Raw genomic sequence first — 12090 nt, 5'->3', positions numbered from 1 at the left:
AATGGCACCTTTAAAAACTCTGCTGGTGACAAAACATGCATTGGCGTTAACATCCCAAAACACCTTTTAATTCTCCTCTTGAAACAATGTGACTGCATGACATCCCATAAAGCACCAATATTCCACACCCGAGCATATCTCTCAACCCACACAGCATTTCATAAGCATACATGAGTAATTTCTGCAGGCAGGAAAAAGCATGTCTCTCGTTCTCTCCTCGCAGGATTAACTGTAAAGACATAAAAGGGCAGCTCTAATGCCTCTGAATGTTTGCAATATTCAATGGTGCCAAACTGGAACAGAGTCTTTTATGAGATCATAAACCGTCTGTTTACTAGACACAAAACTGTCCTGGGTGCCATCTTGAGTTATTGATCTTTTTTTTTTTTGGGAGGGAAACAGGTGTTTTCAAGAGCTTTTTGCTGAAGATGTCTGGCATGAGGGTCGGGGAGTGAAACGTCTTGGACTTAAATGGAAAATAACTGACTCTGTGTTCAGACGGGATGATAAACTTGTCTGTTCAGGGTGAAGTTGAACACCAACTGTTCCTCCCACATGCAGAGACTGTGTGTATATGTGTATGTAAGAGAGAGAGTGAGGGACTGAGAAAGAGAGTAAAAAAAAGGTCAGGATTAAGTCTATAATGTTTGTGTGCACTTGATATAATAAGGGCCATAAATATCATGAATTGTTCAGTCATAAATATCACATTTTTGTGGAGTTGCACAAAAGATATTTCACAATCTGAACTAACCCTGGCCTTTCACAAGGTCAACTTATCTGCTGTTGAAGTTGACTTATTGACGCAAATGTTTTTTTCCACCCTGCATGTTGCTCACAATACATGACTTTGATTTGGAAAACAATCATTATCATGATTAAATTATAAGATTTAAGGATGTTCATCGAAATTTAGAGGATGTTTAACCGAAATGATGCATTTGTAACCGGTTAATGGTATCAGTTAAAAGATTTAAAAATTCTATTTTATAATTTTTTTAGAGAGGCGCACCATTTGAATGGTTTACTAACAGCCCGAGTGTTTGTGCGCCTTGCATTTTGGCCTTGTGTGCTATGTGCTTGCAGTTAAAATAAAAGTCAGCCGAGCGGTAAAGGAGCATTACGTCAGTCGCATCTTTTTCATTCTTCGATCAAATGAAAACAGAGGCATTGAGTTGACAGCAGTGTTTGTGTTGTCAAGACAACTACGGATAACTTTTGAAGATGGTGGAGAGACTTGTGGTCGCTGTTTCAAGTTATCCAGAGCTGTATGACTTTACAAATCTTGAATATCACAATATTATTAAATATTACTATTATAACAACATGGACAGCAACACTCACACACAATACGGGTCAGCTGATTTAGTTATTTCCTAGGAACATAAAAAGAGCACCGCTCTTTTTTTTTTCGTCAACATAAAAGGTGGTGTGGTGCCCCTAACGCCCGATTCACACAGCGCTTCCGTGTCATCTCTTGACAGAGGGTGTGTCTGAAGTTGGGGCTGACGCGATCGTCATAGCAGCATCAGCTTATGAAATTAGTCAGCAATCGGCTACTGTCTGAGCTGGTGTAGTTGTATACAGCGATCTGATTGGCTGACACTTCCGTTTGCACTTAAAGTTGAGAGTTCTAACTTCTGCAGAGAACAATATCACTGAAGCAGCGCCGACTGATCCACAATGCAGTTCGGCAACGCCTGACATCACCCATTCAAAGTGAATGGGAAGCGTTGATGCTGTTGACCCGTGTGAATGGATGGTAAATGTGCAACTGGAACACATATTTGTAAACTCGTGGGACGGTGACATGTGCAACCACTCATGACTAGACATATTTTGTCAAAGACGCAAAAAGAAAGAAGGTTATTTCTTGTCACAGTTAGACACAGACGAGTTAACACAAACCAGCACTGATGCTGATCGCTTCGGTCCTAGATCCGCATCATAAACTCAACAAATAGGCTGTTGATGATTCAGTGTACAACAATCCATTTAAAAAAATAATAAATCCTACATAATCTATAAATCAAACAAGTACAAAGAATGTCTTGATTTTTGCATAATATTTAACTCCGCACCAAACTAAGGTCTTTATTTTATGGCTTCTAAAACATGTATACAAATTAATGCAATATTATACGTAAACAACAAAACATATGTGATAGTAGTCTATACTTTACTAAAAGTCAACATACAGTATGAGCCTTAAGGTGAATTGACAGTTTGTCATTGTCTTTCATCACACGCACCATGCACACATTAACCGTGAGTGAGATGGAAATAAGTCATAACCATAAGACATACTTATAATTTCTATACAAAAATGTTGACAGATGTTTTGTGATATAATAATAATAATAATAATAATAATAATAATAAATAATAGTAATAATAATAATAATAATAATACATTTGAGGTAGCATTATATATTTATTTTTTTGACCAAAAAAAATCATGATTGGAAAAAACAGCCTATTCCTGTTATTAAAGAATTCAGTCTGTTTTCATTTTGTAATCTAAATTTGTCATTTAAGTGAAAAATATCTAAAGGAGGACTTTATTCTATTCTTTTTTCTATGCTGTTGGAAACTTTACAGGTTCGTAAAAAGATGTTCTGTTCTGTACGCTGTTGTTCTACTATTAAAATAAATCAGTATTTTAAATTGCAATATTTATTGTAACACAAAATAGATACATCCAGACTGGACTGTTTTAGCAACTGGCTCAATGAAAAGAAGGACTAAGCAAAATTGTTTCTGCTTTATAATTAATGTTCTCAACTCACAGCAATGCAACTTTACAAAAACTTTACAAAATTCACAGTGCAATTGTTTGCATTCAGTACTTTATTGTTATTATTATTTTCCATTTTCCATATTTGCAATGCCTGTATGTTGGGATTTATTTGCAGTCCACTTGGAATCCAACTTGCAAATCAATTTTGTCTTTATTGGCAATGATTGTTTTAAAATTCAAATGGCATTAACATGCCTGTGTTTTTATTTCTGTAATAAAGAAACACAGAAAGAAACTGTCAAGCCAGGATCTTGATGGTTTATGTTGTTTACATGAAGAAATCTGCAGTGTTACAAGTTAAACAAAAATTCTCATAAACAATTAAATTTTGAATTTAAATAGTTTTTGTCTAACGTTTACATTAATTTTACATTTTGAATAGCCTTGTTTTTTTTTTTTTTTTTTTTACATTTTGAATAGCCAAAATTATATATATATACTTCATTTATAGAAGTTTTTATAAAAATATAACAGTATATAGTGTACATCATGTATATATGTTAAGAAAATTATCTTGGTGTTATTAATTGATATTAACTAGAACATGCACCAAAACACTAGCAGACAATACAGCAATTATACATCACCATAAAAAATAAAAAAATAAATAAAAAAAACAGACTAATGGAATAATAAGGAAAGCAAGAAAAATGGGTAACACTTTATAATAACTACACACTATTAATCATTTACTAAGCATTAGCATCTAGTGAGTTCATTATCTGTTAAGCATTAACTCTACATTAATAAACGTTAATAAACAGTTTATGACTGTAGCTACAAATGCTTTATTCTTGTCTTACAAAAACATTTATAATGTGCTTAATAATTGTACTTTCATTCTTTGTTAATGATTTATTTTTAATTTCTATAAATTAAGAATTGCATCATTTACAAACCAGTTGTATTTAAGAGTAGTTGAGGGGTTTTAGGATCATTCAGAATGAGTTAGTAAATGATTAATAAACTATTGAAATCAACATTTATATATCTTATTATTTAGGCATATACTAATAGTTAACTAATACGTTAAAAATGCTTTATTAACTCAACTTCATGCAGTTTTGTGACCTAATCTAAAGTGAGGACTATTTCTGCTTTACAAATCCCTTATAAATGACCAATAAAGGCTCAGAATCAAATGAACATCAATCCTTGCAATCTTATTTAAAAAGTAAAATTACTGTAAAGTTTAAACATTGCTGAATAATAGGAGTGTCAAAATACAACATAAAACTGGATAAAACATCAACGACACTATAATAATATAACAATATAGTAAGATGCAATGTTTAAACTCAACAGTGATTTTATTTCAGGTAAGGTTGCAAAGATTTATTTTTAAATAAAACAGTTTCATGTGTGTATCTTTAAATGAATAGGAATGAATAACGTCATTTTTCCTGTTTAAAATTTAATTGAGCCTTTATTTGTCATTTATAAGGGATTTATAAAGCAGAAATAGTCCTTACTTTAGATTAGGTCACAAAACTAGATGAAGTTGAGTTAATAAAGCATTTATTAACATATATAGTACTTATTAATGTATGCCTGATTAATAAGATACAGTATATGAAGGTTGATTTCAATAGTTTATTAATCATTTACTCACTCATTCTGAATGTTCCTTAAAACTCTCAGCTACTCTTAAATACAAATAATTTGTAAATAATGCGATACTTAATTTAGTAATGAAAAATAAAATCATTAACAAAGTATGAAAGTACAATTATTAAACACAATATATTGGTGCTTATAAGTCAATAATAGAGCATTTGTAGCTGCAGTTGTAAACTGCTTACTAACGTTTATTAATGTAGAGTTAATGCTTAACAGATAATGAACTCACTTGATGCCAATGCTTAATAAATGATTTATAGTGTGTAGTTATTATAAAGTGTTACCGAAAAAGGTTACCAACAAAAAATAATTACAGAAGCATTATTAACCTATACATCTAAGGAAGGGGCCCCATATTTTGTCATACAACTTCTGTTTGCCAAATCTAGAGAAACAAAACCTTTCCAGCTTGAGGACAGAAACCATTTAAACTAACCATTTAAAACATTTTGGAGGTGTCGTTGATTTCACTCCATCAGAATCACTCTATTGGTCATCACCATATCATACCAAACATAAGGGAGAGTTGTTTATGCTTAGGCGAAATTAGAGCCTGGTCTGAATATCCAAATAGTGCTAATTCCGCATCAGTTTTAATGTCCATTTCAACAGCCTGGGAATAAAGTCTGAAGATACTTTTCCAAAACTCAGATACTTCTGGACAGCACCAGAATATATGACCATAAGTCCCGACTGCGCCATTGCATTTATCACACAGAGGAGAGATAGAAGGATACAGCTTGTTAAGTTTAGCTTTAGTATAGTGTAATCTATGCATCACTTTAAATTGTATGAGCTCTAGTCTAACATTTATAGAATTAAATAATATTTTAATATTAATCTTGTAACAGTTTTCCTGTTACTATTTGAAAATTCTACCTGTAGTAGCTATCTCTCCCATTAGGGGGGGATCTAGGTAGTAAGTCTCCAATCTGCTTAAAAGGAGGTAGAGTAGAAGCAGTAGGGAGGAAGTATGGTGCCTAGCACATGGAAAGGCTTCTTCACTGCGCTGTTGTTTGTTGATGCCCTTATTTGAGGAACATTTTTGTTCTCATACCTCAGATAGGGTTTTTGGTATACACTTTAAGTCATCAAAACAGGACCTGGACAATCCATCCTCATATCCGCAGACTTTTCCCATCCACTTTCCTACTGATTCCGTGGCCAACCATTGATGAACTGTTTGCTGAAATTGATCTTTCATGTGATTCACTTAAGGACTGATGGTATCTTTTTTGCTTGCTATAAATACTGGATTCAATGAGAAAGACACTTATCAAATGCTTATTTCTGTCGAAAAGTGATCATTAATGAGTTGACTGCTGATCATTGCATATCCCCAGTGTGTAACAATAATTATTCATACCTGTTGTCATATACATTTATTCTAAATACACATGAATCTCTGAAAGTTGTTTTTGTGGTCTCTCAATTTCTTTAATTTAGCTTAAAAAAAAAGTAGTTGTTACAATCTGACTAGTTAACAGTTAATATTCGATTTACAAGTGGCGGTTGTTGGTTGGCAAAATTTTACCGAAATGAGCATCCCTAATAAGATTTTATCTGACATTTATTATTTAAGTATAATAAAGTATTTTTTTTATTTAGAAAACAGGATCCAGTTGAACTATTTAAGATTTTCTTTTCAAGAATGAACTTTCTTCTGTAGTATTTATTTGCTTTTTATTAATATCAAGATAATTACATTGCCATTTGCTTACAGTTACTGTAAAATACAATTTAATACTTACATTTTACTATAATGGTTTTAAATTAGCTTATTAAAATCTATATATTTAATTTAGTTTTAAGTGAATTCATGTATTATTTAATAAATTTTTAACTTTTTCATAGTAGTTTTTCAACCTCTGTTAATCGACAGTATAACACTTAATTAGGTTGTTTTTTGAGTTACATTTAATTATTTTTTTTCAATTTAATGTTTAATTAATGATTGGTTTTATTTAATGTTTATTTGGAAACTAAATATTTTTACAGTGAGAACAACGTTTAAGAACAGTTTTCAACTTATGCTGAATCTCACAAAAAATTGCAAGAAATGTATAGATCATTTCATATATATATATATATATTTTTTCTTTTCTTTTTTTAAATAATAATGCATTTATTTTAAAACGTTGTGTTCATTTTTTTGTATAATAACAAAATAATATATGAACTGTCATATCACTGACCAAAATAAAAGTATAAATTGTGATCACTAAAGCAGTAGAGTATGATTTATTCATTCTGCATGCTTAATGCTGAGAACTAAAGTGCTGGAGATACATATTACTGCATCTGCTATGCGAAATTTACAACTTAACTGTACAGTGTCTTGTTGTAGCTACATTAGCCTAAGTGAAACAAGCAAATATTGTCATAAAATGTCACACATACTGTAGTCATAAGGCATGGAGGGCCATCAATATTTCTGGATTCTGACCACTCTTTTTTTACACTGTAAAACCTAATAGTTTACAAATTTTTGTATAATGCATATTTTTACAGAACTTTTACAATTTTTACATTTTGATACTACAAGAACATGCTTGAAAACTACAACTTAAAACATTTAACCTAGCTTTTTTATGATGTGTTGGATAGTGGCTTTTATTTTGAAGCTTCCAAAAGCGCATAAATGGGTTGTATAACCAACCCATTTGCTGCCAGGGTGTTAATGTGTGTCTTATGAAGCAGATCAATGTGTTTTTGCAACACATTTAAGGTTTGTAAAATTATGAATAAGCATGATATCAATCCAACAGCTTTGATAGGGATACAGCTGCAATTAGAAGTTACCGTGAAGTATTGATATTATTTATTAAATTACGCATTATTATATTTTATTAGCGTCTACCCCTACCTCAACCCTAAACCCGACCTCACGGTTAAAATGTTATTTGTTGTGCTGTGTCACAAAAAAGGAATGCTACATTGATGTGAGTATCCTTAGCTGTAGCCCATCTAGACTTCATCGCGCTGCAGAAGAGGGTGAGGTCTAGATGGAATACAGCTATGGATACTCGCGTAACTAAAGCATAATCTAATAAAATAAAATTTGATCAGATTATGCAATATTAATTAGTGTATTCTCAGCTATATCTAATAATCGCATAATAAAAATGCCACTTGTTAACATCAGATCGCAGCTATATGCCCTTTAGCTACAGCAGTGGTGACGGTTATCCATCATATAACAAATAATACTCTCATTATTAAGCTGTTAAAAAGACAAAATATACATTCCTCATGAAGAAACAAAATACAATATATACATAGATCATCGGGGCTGGTGGGTCACGTGATAAACTTGACAGGTCACCATGGGAACTTTTCAAGCTATTTTTAAATTAAAGTGACAGTCACCAAAACTGCACATTAGGATCAAAGTCTAAAAGGGGTAGATTTCAAGAGTTATAAAATATAGTTTGTAGGATATTTTGAGCTGAAACTTCAAGTACACACTCTAGGAACATAGGAGACTTATTTTACATCTTGTAAAAAGGAGCATCTTGTACAGCAGGTCCCCTTTATTTACAATTGAAGCTTACACTTACATACATTTATATATCTGAACAGTCATTTCACTGACCTAAATAACTGAATAAACTGTGCTTGGAAAAGCTGTAGTTAATGATTTATTCATTCTGTGTTTGATTCTGAGAACCGAAGCGCTGCGGATATCCATATTTCAGTTTAATATACAGTAATCAAATTTTGAGTTTACATAACTTTTTTTCTGTTAAGTACAGTGAACAGTTTTACAGTTACACCATATCTTTGCAATGTCTGAAAAATTGTTTTTGCAGAAATCCTATTAAATGACACCAAATCTGTGTGTCTGTTTTCCTGCCTTTCCAGAGCTCAAAGCCATTGTCAAAGTGAAAATAAGTTCCTGAAGTATTAGTTCCTGTGTTCCCACATATCTTCAGTATACTTCTGCATTATCTGAACTTGTCTTAGCATGCAAGAGGCTGTTGTGTTCAAATCGTTTTTTCTCTGCAGTTTCTCTGAAACACCAGGGGCATGATGAGACCTGCTCATTTGGTTCTTTTATGTCATGCTATCAGCATCATCGCTGAGATGTAACCTTCTAATTAATATTTACCGAAGTTAAATGATCTTGACGTTTAGTTTAGGGTGTCCTTACCCATGTTTTATTATGCAAGTTTGTATTGTGATATTATTATTATTTTACAGAAGAACAGTATGCAGTATAAAGAGATAACAATGGCAGACATAATATGGTTAACTGGGACAAAACTAAGTATGTTATGCAAGTATACGTTTCTAGAATAATTCATTGCAGTCTCTGTGGTCTGTGATTATATTCATTTCCAGCAGTGGTTATCATTGTTTTGTCTTCTAGGGTTTTGCTAGTTAGATTCAAGTTTTGTTTATAGCAAAGAACATTTGATATTTGATAATTGAACGTATTAGGATTGTTATATATATATATATATATATATATATATATATATATATATATATATATATATATATATATATATATATATATATATATATATATATATATATATATATATATATATATATATATATTTTTTTTTTTTTTTTTTAAATAAGCTCATTTTTTCCTTGACAACACTTAACTTTTGTGTGTGTGTGTTTGTGTTTATAGTTTTATTTCAGGTATCTCTCTTATGAAGGACATTGTAATGACTACTGTAAAATTAGGAAAAATCTGGAGAAATATTATTAATACCACTTATTGAATAATAAATCCTGACAAAACATCAAATTATTTTTAAATAATTATAAAAAACATAATAATTATAATAATATTAATAATAATAATAATATTTTTTAATTAGTATTATTATTATTTTGTTGTTATTGCTCCTACTACAGAAAAAACTATGAAAACGGCATAATTTCAATCGCAAACAAATCATACCCAAACTGTAAAATGAACAGTGACTCACCAGGTTTCATGTTCTTTGAAGTCTGTGTTTATCTCTGGATAAGTATAGTATAGTCTAAATGCTGTCTTCTTGTGTTGAGAGTGGGAGAATATAAACGCTCTGTCTCTCTGGTCGGTCTCTCCTCTCTCGATCTCCTCTTATTCTACACTGTGGGTTGAGTCTCCAACCTGCACAAACCCTCCCCCTCCCTGCTTCCTCTATTTTGGTTTTTCCCTCCCTCTTCGGCTTATCTCTTTAAGTTCCTCAAGTTCCTGTGTGCAAGAGTTCCTTTGATATCTGCAATGAATCTTTTATACATTTGTTGAAATGCTTTATTCATGAATTCAAACTGGTCACAACTGGTCAAAAAGTTTGGAATTGGTATTTATTTATTTTTTTCTTTTCTTTTCTTTTTTTTTTTTTTGTAAGTCAAGTTTATTACGTTTTTTTTCTCACCACACATGCATTTATTTGATTAGAAATACAATAGAAAAAAAAATAAAAGTTGAATTTACCCCAGACTTCATTTTCATGTGATCCTTCAGCAATGGTTATGCTGATTTGCTGTTCTGTTATGATCAATTATTATCAGTGTTGGGGTAACACATTGAAGCAAAGCAAGTTACATAATAATATCACTTTTTTAAGTAACAAGTAAAGTAACGCATTACTTTTAAGAAATAAATATTAATATTTGAATTGCTTTTTTTGAAATATCATGAGTTACTGTTTAGTTTAATCAATTAGCTTTAAAAAAAATAAATTGCTGAATTAAAATTTAAGTAGTCACAATAAGTCATGCAGTCAATGAGAGTAGATATTTATTAATCTGAACGCATCAAAGAAAAGGAAAAAGGGATTGTCTCAATGGACAGTGGTTTTACTTAAGACAAACTGTACAAAAGCAGCAAGCGCATTGCTTTAAACTTTCAATAATCTGTATGGCATGTATAGCTTCTCACATAAAATTATAATTTACATACTTTTTGGACCAGCTGATCATCTTCTTCTGATCTGATCTGATCGACCCATTAAAACACTTAGCAGACTGTCGTGTTATTTTGCCTAATTAATTGACGAAAGCTGTGATCTTTGATGCTCTGAAGGTGATTCATTTTCGAACAGACAGGCCCATGTGACATAATTTGGTTCTTTTCTTTATTGACATTGGGCTGACCCAATCCCAAACTTCCATTTTGGGCTCTGTGTAAGCATGCAACGTCTGTGTATTTGTCAAAATAGTCGAGAGTTACCCCTGCTTCTCACCCCACACACGCATAAGGAGAGCAGAAGCGGCAAATAGGCAATTGCGTCTGTAGTGCGCAGTGGATCGACAACTATTCCACAGAACATTATATATTCCTGTCTATTCTATATAGTTACCTATCCGTCAATGAAAATTTACTATTTTTTTTAACTTTTTATCTGCACCAAGGCCCGCGGCAACTTCCTCCTATGCTGTTTCTATAACCTGCCAGTCTCTATTTTACAAATTATATATATATATATCATAAAGAATGTATGCTTCTCAAGCTGAGGAGTGTCATTCATATATTTTAAGATGCATTCGGTCAGAAGACAATTGCATGAAATATCATGACATTTTGTTTTTGTTTGTCAGCATGATGTAGGCCTATAAAGTTACAATAATATTTATACAATATGGTTATAATGATATTTATACATGACCAAACTAGTGTGCAACTTATGCAAAACTAATACTTTTTTAACATATAGTTTTGTAGTTCGGGCCCAAACAAATATTTGTTGCATTTTTTGCAAATAATTGTTTAAGTTCATTTAATTGACTATTTACAATCTTTAAGCTATGTTTTATGTTTCATTGTTGAGTCAAACATTTTTTAAGGTTCTGTGATACAACTTTAATTTTATTTTGTTAATTAACATTATTTGTGCGCATCTGCAAGCCGTTTTTGTTATGTTCATTATTTAATATAGGCTTCCTCAAAACACACAGGCACACATAAGATGGAGTTCAAGTGTGGTTTATAATTGTATAATAATAATAATATTATTATATAATAATAATAAGTTATATTTTAAAAGTTTTTAATTAGTCAATTCTCATAATTTCCTATTTATGGGTTTTGTGCTTTTATAGAATAGGAGTTGGTAAACCTATTTAAGGTCGTGCACAGATGAGGAGCAATTTGATTGAATGTAGTGGGCCGCTCTGTCCCAAAATGCCAGGGCCGATTTATTTATTTATTTATTTATTTATTTATTTATTTATTTATTTATTTATTTATTTATTTATTTATACATTTGACATTATTATTGATCATACATTTATACATTAATACATTATTATTGATAATAACAACAATAACAATAATAATAATAATAATAATAATAATAATAAAAACAATAATGTCGCCATAAGATTAATAATAATAAAATATTATTATTATTAATAATAATAATAATAATAATAATAATAAATATACTATATAATAAAATAATAATACAACAACAATAATAATAATAATAATAGTAAAAATAATAATATTAATAATAATAAAGAATAATTAAATACTACTACTACTACTACTAAGAATAATAATAATAGTAGTAGTAATAATAATATTATTAATAATAATAAATAAATAATAATAATAACAACAATAATAATAATAATAATAATAATAATAATAATACATTTGAGGTAGCATCATATATTTATTGTTTTGACAAAAAAAAAAAAAACATGATTGGAAAAAA

The 12090-nt window shown here is 30.6% G+C and overlaps 1 protein-coding gene across 1 annotated transcript in view; it reads right to left on the bottom strand.

Annotated features, from left to right (window-relative positions):
- The window catches only part of lzts1 (leucine zipper, putative tumor suppressor 1), a 57733-nt gene extending 48215 nt beyond the window's left edge, over nt 1-9518 (bottom strand). The window contains exon 1 of the mRNA XM_087265249.1: nt 9370-9518. The gene's annotated coding sequence lies outside the window, so the exon portion shown is untranslated. The remainder of the gene's footprint in view (nt 1-9369) is intronic.
- Nucleotides 9519-12090: the final 2572 nt, after the last annotated feature.

The sequence above is a fragment of the Danio rerio genome, chromosome 8, assembly GCF_052040795.2.
Source record: "Danio rerio strain M-AB ecotype USA chromosome 8, GRCz13ab, whole genome shotgun sequence".
NCBI lineage: Eukaryota > Metazoa > Chordata > Actinopteri > Cypriniformes > Danionidae > Danio > Danio rerio.
This window is presented reverse-complemented; position numbering and strand designations above follow the sequence as displayed.